The sequence below is a fragment of the Panthera tigris genome, chromosome E1 (assembly GCF_018350195.1).
Source record: "Panthera tigris isolate Pti1 chromosome E1, P.tigris_Pti1_mat1.1, whole genome shotgun sequence".
NCBI lineage: Eukaryota > Metazoa > Chordata > Mammalia > Carnivora > Felidae > Panthera > Panthera tigris.
In genome coordinates, this window is record NC_056673.1 from 20,929,775 (window position 1) to 20,942,122 (window position 12,348).

Genomic DNA, 12,348 nt, shown 5'->3' on the forward strand with positions numbered 1-12,348 from the left:
ATGTCAAGAGCCTACCAAAAAAAAAAAACCCCAAAACAAAACAACAACCCAACCCTCCCCCCCAAAAAAAACAAAAAAAAACCCCCACCAAAACCAAAAAAACAACCCAAAACCTGTGGCCTGAAAATATTTATTGGCTCCAAATAGGAAAAGAAAAGGGCAGAAATGAAATGAGTGAATGTTTATTTAAATGGCTACAAAATGTAATGTCGTGTCAACTTCATTTATTGTTCCACAGAGCACATATTAAAATTTCATTATGTTGGGAAATAACGTGTAGGCTAGATTCTCCTCACTCTGCGAGAGTCGCAAAGCACGCAGGACGGTTTGTTTAGAAATCAGAGCCAGTAGCCAGTTGGATGAGCACCTTGCGGTTAAGAGACCACAAAGTCAGAATTTCCATAATCCTTTCAAAGCGCGCCATAGCAGAAAGTTACATCTCACGTGGGATAAGGGGTTTGTTTTAGAGAGGTCAGCACAGAGCGCGGTGCAGCGCCCAAGCACAAATGTCTAGGGCTTACGAGATCTTGGGTGTCCAGCTGTCAGGTCTCTCTTGGGTCTCTTTTGTAAGTTTACTCGGTTTCTACGAAACTCTGAATCCAGAAAAATGCCTGGAATTGTCTCTTGGGTTTTGAATCTATTACTAGTTTTTGAAAAGACTATTTATTTACAGGAGGTAGAGACAAGAGACAGAGAGAGCAGAGGGGCTTCCAGAAATGCAAGAGCGGGGAGCCCACCTGTGTCCCCAGACAGCCAGGAGGCCAGTAAGGAAGTGACTCAGCAGGAGGAGATTCCCCCCAGGTTTCCCTGGGGCAGAAGGAGTAAATCGACCAAATGGGTATTTAAGGGCAGGAAGGTTATGAGTCTTGCCTAATAACAAAGACAGGTAAGGTTTGATTTCATTGATTATTATACATATATATGTACACACATATATGTACGTGTTCACGCAGCAAATTATTTTCCAAGCATCTCTTCTCTTGCTCCAGACATTTGGAAGACATCAGTGAACAAAAGAGACAAAGAACTCTGTGCCCTGGGGAGCTTATATTCTGGGGGGTAGATAGTACATGGAGTCCGGGAGATGGGTAGAACACAATAACCATAATAAGAAAATGATATGGGTTGTTACAAGGTGCTAGACGGCTACAAAGAAAAGAAAAGCAGAGTCTATTGAGAAGAATTTGGAATGCCAGGAAAAGAGGGTTGCAGAGTGTGGTTAAACTAGAGTGGTTATGGCCAGCCTCACCGAGACAGTGAGGTCCAGCTTGAATCTCAGCTCTGAAGGCTGCAAAGTGGTGAGGGAGTGAGCCGTGTGGATATCTCAAGGAAGAGCATTCCAGGCAGAGGGAACAGCAAGTGTGAAGGCCGTGGGGTGGGTGTATGCCTGGCCTGTTCACGGAAGAACAAGGAGACCAGTGTGGCTGCGGTGGCCGAGTGCATGATAGTAAAAGAGGTCAGGGCAGGAATGTGGACAAGAGTAATTAGCCACTCTAATGACTAGCTAACGACTCTTCTTTGAATGAGAGAGGGCATCTCCAGAGGGTTTTGAGCAAATGATTAATGTGATCTTATTGATGCTAAAAAGAACATGATAAGAATAGACTATAGGGCAGTGTGTAGGTTTCCTGCAGCTGCTATAACAAATTAGCACAGCCTGGGTGGCCTGAAACAACAGAAATTCATTCTCTCTTGGTTCTGGAAGCCACAAATCCAAAGTCAGTGTCACTGGGCTGAAATTAGTGTATCAGCAGGGCCACATTCCCTCTGGAAGTCCTTGTTGAGAGTCTGTTCTGTCTCTTCCAGCTTCTGGGGGCTATGGCATTGCTTGGCCTGGGGTCACATCACTTCAGTCTCTACCTCTGTAGTCACATCATCTCTGTGTGTGCCAGGTGTCCCTCTGCTTTTTAGAAGGACACTTGCGGTGGCATTTAGGGCACACCTGGATAACCCAGGATAACTGCTCCATCTCAACAACCTTAATCATACCTGCTAAGCCCCCTTTTCCAATAAGGCAACATTTGCAGATTGCAGGATTAGAGCCTGGTATGTTTGGGGGCCACGATTTGGGGTCCTCCAGAGGGTAAGGCGTAGAAGCAGAAAGTCCCATTACGATGCTTCTGGAGTCATCTGAGCAAGAGATGGTGATGGTTTGGACCAGGATGGGGGCAGCGCAGGTGGTGTGGGGTGCTTGGATTCTTGGCGTATTTTGAAGGTAAGCCCAACAGGAGCTCCTGACAGATTGGAGGTGGGGATGTGAGAGAAAGAAAGGGGTCAGAGCCAACTGCAAGACTTTTCCTGGAACAACTGGAAGGGTGCCGGTGTCCTCAGCAAGACACAGGAGGCTGTGGGCTGAGGAGGATTCGAGAGTAAGAACAGAAATTCAGCTTTAGAGATGGGACGTATGAGGTTTCCTCTAGACACATGCACAGGAATGCGGCCCAGGAGAGTCTGAGGCTTGAGACAAAGGGCTGGGATGGAGACTTTAATTTTTTCTTTTAAGGTTTATTTTTGAGACAGAGCATGAACGGGGGAGGGTCAGAGAGAGAGGGAGACACAGAATCCGAAGCAGGCTCCAGGCTCCGAGCTGTCAGCGCAGAGCCCAATGTGGGGCTCGAACTCACAGACCATGAGATCATGACCTGAGCTGAAGTCAGATGCTTAACTGACTGAGCCACACAGGCGGCCCGACGGGATGGAGACTTTAACTGGGGGGGCATCAACATGGAGGTGATACTTAAAGCCATGCAACCAGAGGGTATCAGCAAGGGAGCACATGAGTGGCCAGAGCCCTGAGAAACCCCAACGCAGGAGGTCAGGGGGAGGGGCAGCAGAGGTCCGGTGGAGGGGACTGGGAAGGAGCAAGCCCTGAGACAGGAGGAGGATCCAGACAGGTCCCATCCGGGAATCTAAGCAAAGGAATCACATCGAGGAGGAGGGGAGATAACATGGCCTCCCAGCTAAGACAAAAAACTAAGCATAGGCCCTGTCTTCTGCCTGCATCCCTCCCTCTGTCCAGTCTCGCTCCAGCAGAGACATCTGGCAGATGGCCACTCACTCTGGAGGGGAGGCCCCTTGTAGCCCATAGATGTCAGCATGAAGCACCGGCCGCAGAAACTTAGTTCTGCCAAACATGAGGTGAAACCGTCTGGTCTGCATCCAGCACGCCGTGGAAGACGCTGAGCAGTCCAGACTGTCAGACTGTGGTTCAGGAGCTGCAGGCTGGGGCCCTCTGGCCTGTTTGCCTGCAGCTGGGGGCCTGGGAGAATTGGGAGAAGAGCAAATGGTCCCAGAACACAGCGAGGGTGGGATTCTGGGGGCCAGAGACCCCCAGGAACTAATCCTGCGTCTGACCCTTGCTCACTGTGAGAACCCGAGGCAAATCACCCATCCGCTCTAAGTCTTAGTGTCCTTATTTGCAAAATAGGACTGCGAAGATCTACGTCCCGGGGAAAGTAATAAGACACTGTGTTCAAGTTGCCAAGCACATCAGAGGTGCTCAAAGAATTTCAGTTCTCTTCCCCCGTCTTGATTTGAAACTATTCGGGTCAGTCTTACCATAACACCCACTCAAAGGGAGATGTCTCTTTCTGGGAGAGCCAGGAGGAGTGGGCAGCCAGCTTGAAGACTTGGAGGCCAAAGCCAGGACCCCATTCCTCATGTGGGGCTGCTGGCCTTCTGTTTCAATTCCAAAGGCCAGCCCAGCATAGCCCAGCCACTCAAAAACATGTGTCCAGCAGGGGGAACTTGCCAAGAGTTCACAGCAAACACTGCCTCTAGACTCAAAGAACTGGGTCATGGGCCCTGTCCCCAGTCCTGTTCCTTGCCCACTCACTGTGTCCCTGGCAAACCACCACCCCTCCGTGGCTTTAGTTTTCCAACCTGTGTGATGAGGGGTTTGAGCTACATTTGAACTATATTGGTCATTTTCACCTTTTTGTTTTATAGCAAGAGAACACTCTAATTTTTTTTAAGCCTTATGTGGTGCCCCAATGTTTGAAACAGATAGAGGTGCCCTGGTTAAAGTGGAGAGGGGAGCCTCAGTCTTGCTGGGCCAGAGCCCCCTGAACCCCCCAGGGTGGCCCAAGGACCTCCATGGACCCTTATGGCTCCAAGGAACAGATTTTGAGAAATTCTGACCGAAAGCAAAAATTGCTAGTGCCTCTGACTTTAAAGCTGTATGTGATTGGTATTAGATAAATGGGTACTGATGAATATGTATTTGAAATGGCTATGTGTAAAAATGTACTTGTGTGTAAGCCTTATTTCCATTTTTAACTGCTGATAGCCAGCTCAATTCTGAATGTCTTATGCCTACTTGTTAATTTCTTGATGTCAAATTTGCTGCACAGTTATATTTTGAAGAAGGAGTGGCTTCGTATTTGTAGTTGGCTAAAAATGCTTTGACTATGAGAGAGAAATAGCGAGACCGATCCTGAGATATAACTGTTTCTAAGATCTGACACAGGTCAAAAACCCTGAAAAATGATAACCTTTTCTTGGGGTCAGTCTCATCAATTTCATGAAGCAGGTTCTGGGTTATTAAGAATTAGGGCAAGTGCTGTTGTCTGATAGGGCAGGAAGGAGAATAAAACCAGCTTTAGTTGAGCACCTACTATGTGCTCCTTATACCTTATGTTAGTTAATTCTTTGACCAATACTACAAGGGTGCAAACATTATTATTATCATTTCATATATAGGGAGACTGAGGCTCCGAGGGGTAAAGTGACTTACCCAAGGTCATGTGGCTAATGGGTTCAAGATTCAGACTCAGATCTATATGCAAATACTGTGTTCTTCCCACCCCACGTTGTTTCTAAGGGCAAAAAGTCCCTCTGATTTCAGTGTACATTATTGAATTGTATTAAAAGCAACCCCTTAAAAAAAAAAAAGCAATCCCTTTTATTGATCTGCAATTTTGGTTCAGCTCCAGCCCTCCCATCTATATTACTAATGCTAGTCTCCCATGACTAATGCTAGTCTCCCATGACCCCGTGAGGTAAGCAGATCGAGTACCATGAAGCCCATTTTCTGGATAGGAAAACCAAGGCTCAGAGAGATGGAGTGACTTCCAGAGGGTCACCCAAAGCATGGGAAGAACTGGGGCTTTGCGATTCCCTTCAGAACCTTCTCCCAGTCAACAGTGTGAGCCCTAAACCACAGGGAGTTCGTGCCTCTTCTTTACTGGAACTCATTTCGTTTTCAAATTGTACCAATTTTTTTTCATCAGGGTGGGCTTTTCCTTTATTAGGCATTCAATTTCCCTTCTGTTCATCATTTATTTGCCTCTGCTTTTCATTTTTTAAGAGGCGAAGGAAATGCAAATTAGCAAATGAATGTCATGCATAATACCGCAGGCTTGCTACAAACAGCCTTTGTTACAGTCCACTCGCTCTAGGACAAATTACTCTACAAGGACCCGCTACACCTCTCTGGGAGTGTTGACGCACACCCAGCCTGGAGACCACTTGTCTTGCCCATGGCCTGGCGGGAGAGAACAATGGCAAAAGTGTGCTTCTGTTTGGTCTGTCATTTGCAAGCTTAATTCGTGGGCTGTTTCCCTGAGCTGCAGGAAAAGGTGTTGGTAAAGCCCGAGGATGGTAGCACTGATGATGTCCCAGCGCTGCCTGTAGGGTGTCACCTTCTGCATCCCCCTCCTTCTTGGCTTTAGCTCCTGAACCACCTGACCCGGTGTGTTTTTCACCCTGCTCTGTTTCTCAGCCCTCCTAGCTGGAGTTTTCATGCTCTCCCTTCTCTGTCCAGCTCTTGGGCTGGTTATGTGTTCTGTCTCCTTCTTCCAAGAACTTGGCTCTTCACTGGGCTATGGCTGCATGCCTCCATTTTAACAACACACTCATGGGCTGCCTTGGCCTCTTAGATTTACCGAGGACCTTCCTGCTTTCTACACTCTGCTGTTAAAGGGTCTGATGTGTCCTCGTGGGTGGAACCCAGATACACCTGGATCCCTCAATATTCATATGCTGAGCTCTGGCAGAAATAATAGCTACCATTGATTGCATGCTGGACACCATGTTAAGTGACATATGGTTTTACCCACAGGCAATCCTGCCTCCTGACCAGCACGTTGAGCTTTAGGAACTCAAGACCTAACAGATGTATTTCTGACTGTGGTTTCTAGCTTCATGTTGGTCGTGGGCATATCTAGACACAAGCATGCATGCACACACACATGTGCACACACACAAGCAGCATCCCCCACTGGTATGTGGGGAGTTATGTGAACACGACCAAAGTTGAAAATGAAAAATCACCATCAGGTCGGCATTATAAGCGTCGCATAGAAAATATTCCACTTCCAAACAATTCGGTTGATGGATTTTCTTACACTTTTTTTTTTCCACTTAAGGTTGCAGATGCTTACAAGAAGAAGCAAAACTGTCTGTCTAAGCAGCACAGCTCGGCGTTTGCTGGCAGATATGATCATCTTTGGATTGGCCAGTCAGCCTGGGGACTCAAGGATGAGGTGGGGTTGGGGTTGGGGAAGACTTGGGGGGAATGTGTGACCATTCCACCCCTGAGAGACCGGTTTTCACAGAAAGGTGAGGAAACTGAGGATTTGATTAAAAAGAGGACTTTTAGAATAAGTGAGATGCCCAGCCTCTTCTTCCAAGAGCCATAGGTCTCCTGATTGGACCATGTGTGGAGGGTGGCCTGATCTGGGGGTGTCCCGCTCCATGATGCTGAGACCATCAGACTGGGGATCACTGAGTGAGGAGGCATCCTTAAACCTGCCCATGGTTTATACAATTAAATTATCTGTCCGGTTCTAGAATTATGTGAGTTCCCAGGATCTTGTTTCCCCTGAATTTTTTTTAAATTTTTATATGTTTATTTTTGAGAGAGAGACAGAGCATGAGTGGGGGAGGGCAGAGAGAGAGGGGGACATAGAATCCGAAGCAGGTTCCAGGCTCTAAGCTATCAGCACTGAGTCCGACGCGGGGCTCAAATTCACAAACTGTGAGATCATGACCTGAGCCGAAGTTGGGACACTTAACCAACTGAGCCACCCAGGAGCCCCCTGAATTTCTGTCTTTGGAACCACAGGTCATGGAGGGCAGTTGCAGAAGAGAGGCACAGATTTCTTTCTGCAAGTGTTCCAAAACCATCAAATTGCTAATGGTTTCACTAACAGGTGCTCTGAGGTTTGGAGGTGACATCTTCCAGGTGAGAACATCACAACTGCCAAAAGGCTCAGGCAGCTGCCTAGAAGTGGCATTGGCTTGCAGTGGGGGGAGAGAGAGGGCTGGCTGAGTTTTTAGGACACCAGTCTAAAAGGTCAGAGAGCCCTGGTCCAGGAATTTCTTTGAAACGTATAACCCTTGGCCCCTGCCTCCCATGTACCTTCTCCAGTCCTGCTCCCAAATGTCAACAGTGTGACCATCTTAAAAGGCAAACCTCAAGCAAGGTTATACCATCTCCCCTTCTCCTCCTGGATGGAATCCTTCAGCAGGCTTCCTTTGTCTTCTGGACAAAATTAGTCTTTTAATCTAGCCAAGACCCTTCCAAGAGCTGGCCCTCATCTCCCTTCCCCACCCAGCCCATCAAACCTCACACAGGCTTTGGATGCACAGAGCTTTTTCCTCCCTCCAGACCTTTGTCTGAGCTATTCCCTCTGCCTGGCATCCCCTTTCCCCTTTCTTCTCCATCTGGTTGACTTCTTTTCATCCTTCAGGGTTTTGCTTAGGTATCACCTCCTTCAAAAAGCCTTCCCTGATTGTGTCTCCCATCTCAAAGGCATGACAAACCGAACCCAACTTAAAACTTGTTTTAATTCCTCTCAAGCTTCCTGTTTTAAAAATATTTAATACATGGGAATAAAACATTACAACAATACATCCAAAGAGCAGGATACAAATAAGCACACAAAATGGTATCGTTTTTATTAATTATTCCGACATAGACCTATGCATATAGGCGTGTGAATGGGTGCAGAGGAAATGGACCCAAAGAAACTATAGCAGAGTGCTAACAGTGGTCACCACTGGCAGAGGGCTTATGGGTGATTTTTACTTGCTTCTTTAGTGTTTTTAAGTTGCCTACATTTTGGGGTGCCTGGGTGGCTCAGTCGGTTGAACGTCCAATTTCGGCTCAAGTCATGATCTCATGTCTTGGGGGTTCGAGCCCCGCATCAGGCTCTGTGCTGATGGCTCAGAGCCTGGAGCCTGCTTCAGATTCTGTGTCTCCCTCTCTCTCTGCCCCTCCCTCGCTTGCACTCTGTCTCTCTCTCTCAAAAATAAATAAACATTAAAAAATATTTAAAAAAATAAGTTGCCTGCATTTCATATGATGAACTGGGCCATCTTTATAATTAGATGAAATTTAATTTAGAAAAGAAATAGTTGTACTGATTATTATGTGTGAATGTAAAGAAGTAAGTTTTCAAAAAGAGAGTGTCAGATCTAAATGGAGGGATGTCTGTGACATATAAGTTAAAATAGCAAGCTTTACACTAGTGTATATAGTTTCTCATTAAAAAAATACACAAACAGGTGAATATATGCATACATATCTATGTCTCAACAAGGAGTAAACTAAGGACTGATATTCACACCAGGCTGGATAATGTTGATTATCTCAGGGGGCAGGAGGTGCAGATAGGGTGGCCCCTGGCCTTTACTGATCTTTGTAGGGACTTATTTCACTTGCTATTGTAAGCATGTGTCACTGTTGTAAATATTTTAAAAAATCAAACAGAGAATAAAAGACAGCGTTGTTTCCTTAAAGTAATTTGTTAACACTTAAAAAAAAATTTAATGTTTATTCTTGACACAGAGAGAGAGAGAGAGAGAGACAGACAGACAGACAGACAGAGCATGAGTGGGGGAGGGACAGAGAGAGAGGGAGACACAGAACCCAAAGGAGGCTCTAGGCTCCAAGCAGTCAGCACAGAGCCTGACATGGGACTCTAACTCATGAACCACGAGATCATGACCTGAGCCGAAGTCGGATGCTTAACCGACTGAGCCACCCAAGCACCCCTGTTAACACTTTTAATTTGGAAATTGTTTCAGACTTAGAGAAAGCTTCAGGAACACTACAAAGAAAAATAAAAGGAACCCTCACGCACTCTTTACCCAGAGTCATCTATTACCACCATTTTGCCCCATTTGCTTTATGACTTATTCTCTTTGACAGTCATGTTCAATTGACACTAGGGAAAAAGATTCACACTAGGTTTCTATATCACTATTTAATGTCAGAATAATTGCCACGGATATGAGTGGTCATTTTAGAAAAGTACATACTATTTCTCAGGCTACAGACATGCTATATGTATACAAAAATAGATATAATCAAAGTCGTTCTTTGCAGTACTGTCTGCTGTAGGAAAAAGTGGATGCCACCAAAGGATCTGGCCACTGTGACTAGTAAAATAAACGATGGCAAATCCATACAGTAGCTTGCTGTGAAGCAGTCAAAAATACAAGTTGGATTTGCGTGAGGTAATATAAAAATACGTCTAAGGTACATTAAGTAAAAAGGTGCGAAACAAAGTATAGATAATAAAAAAAATATAAACGGACACGAAGAAAATGTTACTGTAAGAGAACACCTATCTTCCTGCCCCTCTTAGAACATCCGTTGGTGTGGGAATATGGAAAGAGGCCATTCCCAGTCCCCCGCAGGTTTACCCAGTGGGTGGAGGTGCTGGGAAACCTTTCATGCCCTGAGTAGTCTTACCAGTGCCTTTTCCTTAGCAGGCTAGGTCACTGTGAGGCCCCTGGCTCAACTCAGCCCACAGATGGGCCACCAATCATCACAGGTGGCTTAAAACTTGTGTTAACATTGAAAAAACAGAGAGATTTCACATAAAAATTCAGATTCCTCGCCCATCTGGCAAAACTGAGGCTGCATTTGTGAGTGCAACACTGGGCAGCAGGCAGGTGTGGGCTGCCTTTAGCAGGTGGACATACTCCCTTGGCTAGGTCCCCCTAATCACAAAGCCCACTTCTGAGCCCACGGGGCTTTGCAACTCCCACTCTGATGTCTTACAGGAAAGGCCCCTGGGGAAGTAGGATTGGAACATCTCTCCATTTCAGCTCTCAATTCAACAACAATATTTTCTACTGGAGTCTGTCCAAGTGTGTCCTAACAAGTTCCACAGCAGGAGGAGGGCTGTTATCTCCATTATAACATAACCCATTACATAGGTGAAGATAGTTGTGGTTCAGAGAGGTGAGGTGACTTCTCCAACGTCACACAGCAAGTTAGTCTCAGGGTCAGGACAGAGCCCAGAGTGCCAAGCTCCCGGCCCAGTGTGCATTATGTTGCCTCCCACACACTAGCTTTCAGGTTGGATATGGCTGAGAGTCAAGGGGCTAGATGCCCCATAGGTACAACCCAGCCCTCCCTCCTCAAGCACCATCTCCTAAGTAAGGCAAGAGGGCTGGCATGTATTTAGCTGGCACCAAGGTCCCTATCACCCAGAAGAAGCAGGCATAATAACAACGCCAGCCACAGCTTCATCTGACAGGCAGTACAGGGCAGAGGAGAAGAGCACAACTCTGAACCGTGGCTTTAGCACCTATTATCTGGATGACTTTGGTCGAGCTATTTGTCCTTCTGTCCCTCTGTTGCCTCATTTGCTAAGTGGAAATTATAATAACAGAACCTAGGCAAAGGACTGTTTGGAAGATTAACTGATGTGGAGGTCTTAAACAATGGTATATAGTAAATGGTCAATAAGCATAAATGGATATAATTAGTATATGGTAAGGACTATGCTCAGTGTTTTTCATGCTTTATCTCCGTTCTCTCAACTGGAATCAGGGAAGTGCCATTCATTCCTTCATAGCATTCATTCATTCAACATTTGTGGCGTGTTCTTATGTTGGGTGCTGTCCTTGGTGCTGGAATAGAGCATTAAAACTACAGAAAGCTTCCATTCTTGCCTTCATGAAGCTCACGTAGGGGTGGGAACACAGACACCCAACCTACCAGGTAATCAGCATTCAGCTGATCCATGCTGTGAAGGGAAATAACAGGGTAAGGGACAGAGAATAAGGACAGGTGGGGAATTAAGTAAGGAATTTGAAGTAGTGTGGTGGGGAGGACTGCTCCCATGAAGTGCATTTCAGCAGAAACGTGACTGAAGTGAGAAAGGGATCAGTAGATGAATGCAGGAACAGCATTCTTGGCAGAAGAGAGGGCAGGTGCCATGGCCCTGACATGGGAGCAAAAGGCTGGCGATGTGGGATGTTCGAGAAGCTGAACAGAGGTCTTCGTGGCTGGACCCAATGATCAAGAAGGACAGAGGCCAGACACAGGGTAAGGAGGGAGGCAAGGGTCAAGCCTTAGACTCTGCTCTCTGTTTTGCAGAAGAAGAAACTAAAGCTGAGAGAAGTTAAATAGTTTTCCCAAAGGGATCAGGCTGATGAGAAGTAGAACCAGGGATTGGAACCCAAGACAGTCTAGCTACAAGGCATGTATTCTGTTGCCTTGGGCACAGCCAACCAAAAATACAATGGAAATCTGGATACACTTATCTCACCCTGTTAGTCTGCTCCAAACTGTCTTCTGGGAAATTAGGCACAGAGTAAGGGACCCTGGAGGGGGAAGGGGTGCATGTGTATGTGCAGGGAGGGCACACAGAGTGGAAAGGAAGGGACTCCCTTTCTCTCCTGGCACACTCATGCTCAGCTCTGGTCAGTCACTTGGGGTAATGGTGAGGGCTCTCAGGGTTTATATGAGAAGTGGCATTTGCCCAAAACGTATCAGTTCTTGGGGCATCTCAGAGCTGACAGTTTTAAAACACCAAAGGCACTTAAATAAAAATAGCACATTTCTAAATGCAATATCCTCTTTGGTAATGATATATTAGGCCTCTATCTCTGGTGGCATTATCTCATACAGCGATATATTGCGCTGTTACAATTCACGCCCATCAGTCTGCAAAACCAGGGTCATAAACCCCTGTAATTTATAACAGGTTCTTGAAAATCTATGTATTATATATGTGTAGATATCATAGCCTGGCATTCCATATGCAGCAGCTACTTGGTTCAGAAGTGAGGCTGAAAGCCACTCCCCCCAACTCATTCCCCAAATGCAGGGCTCAGCAGACAAGGTGAGGTGCACATATCACTGTCAGACCCCCCAGACTGAGCAGTAAATTAAGCAAAGGGCTGTGTTTGGGTGGTGGAGGAAAACAAAGATTCTAAAATGACAAGATTTAGTGGAATAAACAGGTGACAATTTAGAGACCCAAATGTGAGTCTGGGTTTAATCATTCATTTTAGGGTCCTACTCGGCCATCTGATCATATATTCCCATTAGATGTCATGCACTAAGCCAGAGATAGGGACGTGCCCTACCTTTCAAGCTAG

At 46.2% G+C, this 12,348-nt stretch overlaps 1 protein-coding gene across 1 annotated transcript in view; it reads right to left on the reverse strand.

The window, feature by feature from the left end:
* ASIC2 (acid sensing ion channel subunit 2) overlaps window positions 1-12,348 on the reverse strand; it is a 265,906-nt gene that overhangs the window by 222,186 nt on the left and 31,372 nt on the right. The window lies entirely within an intron of this gene.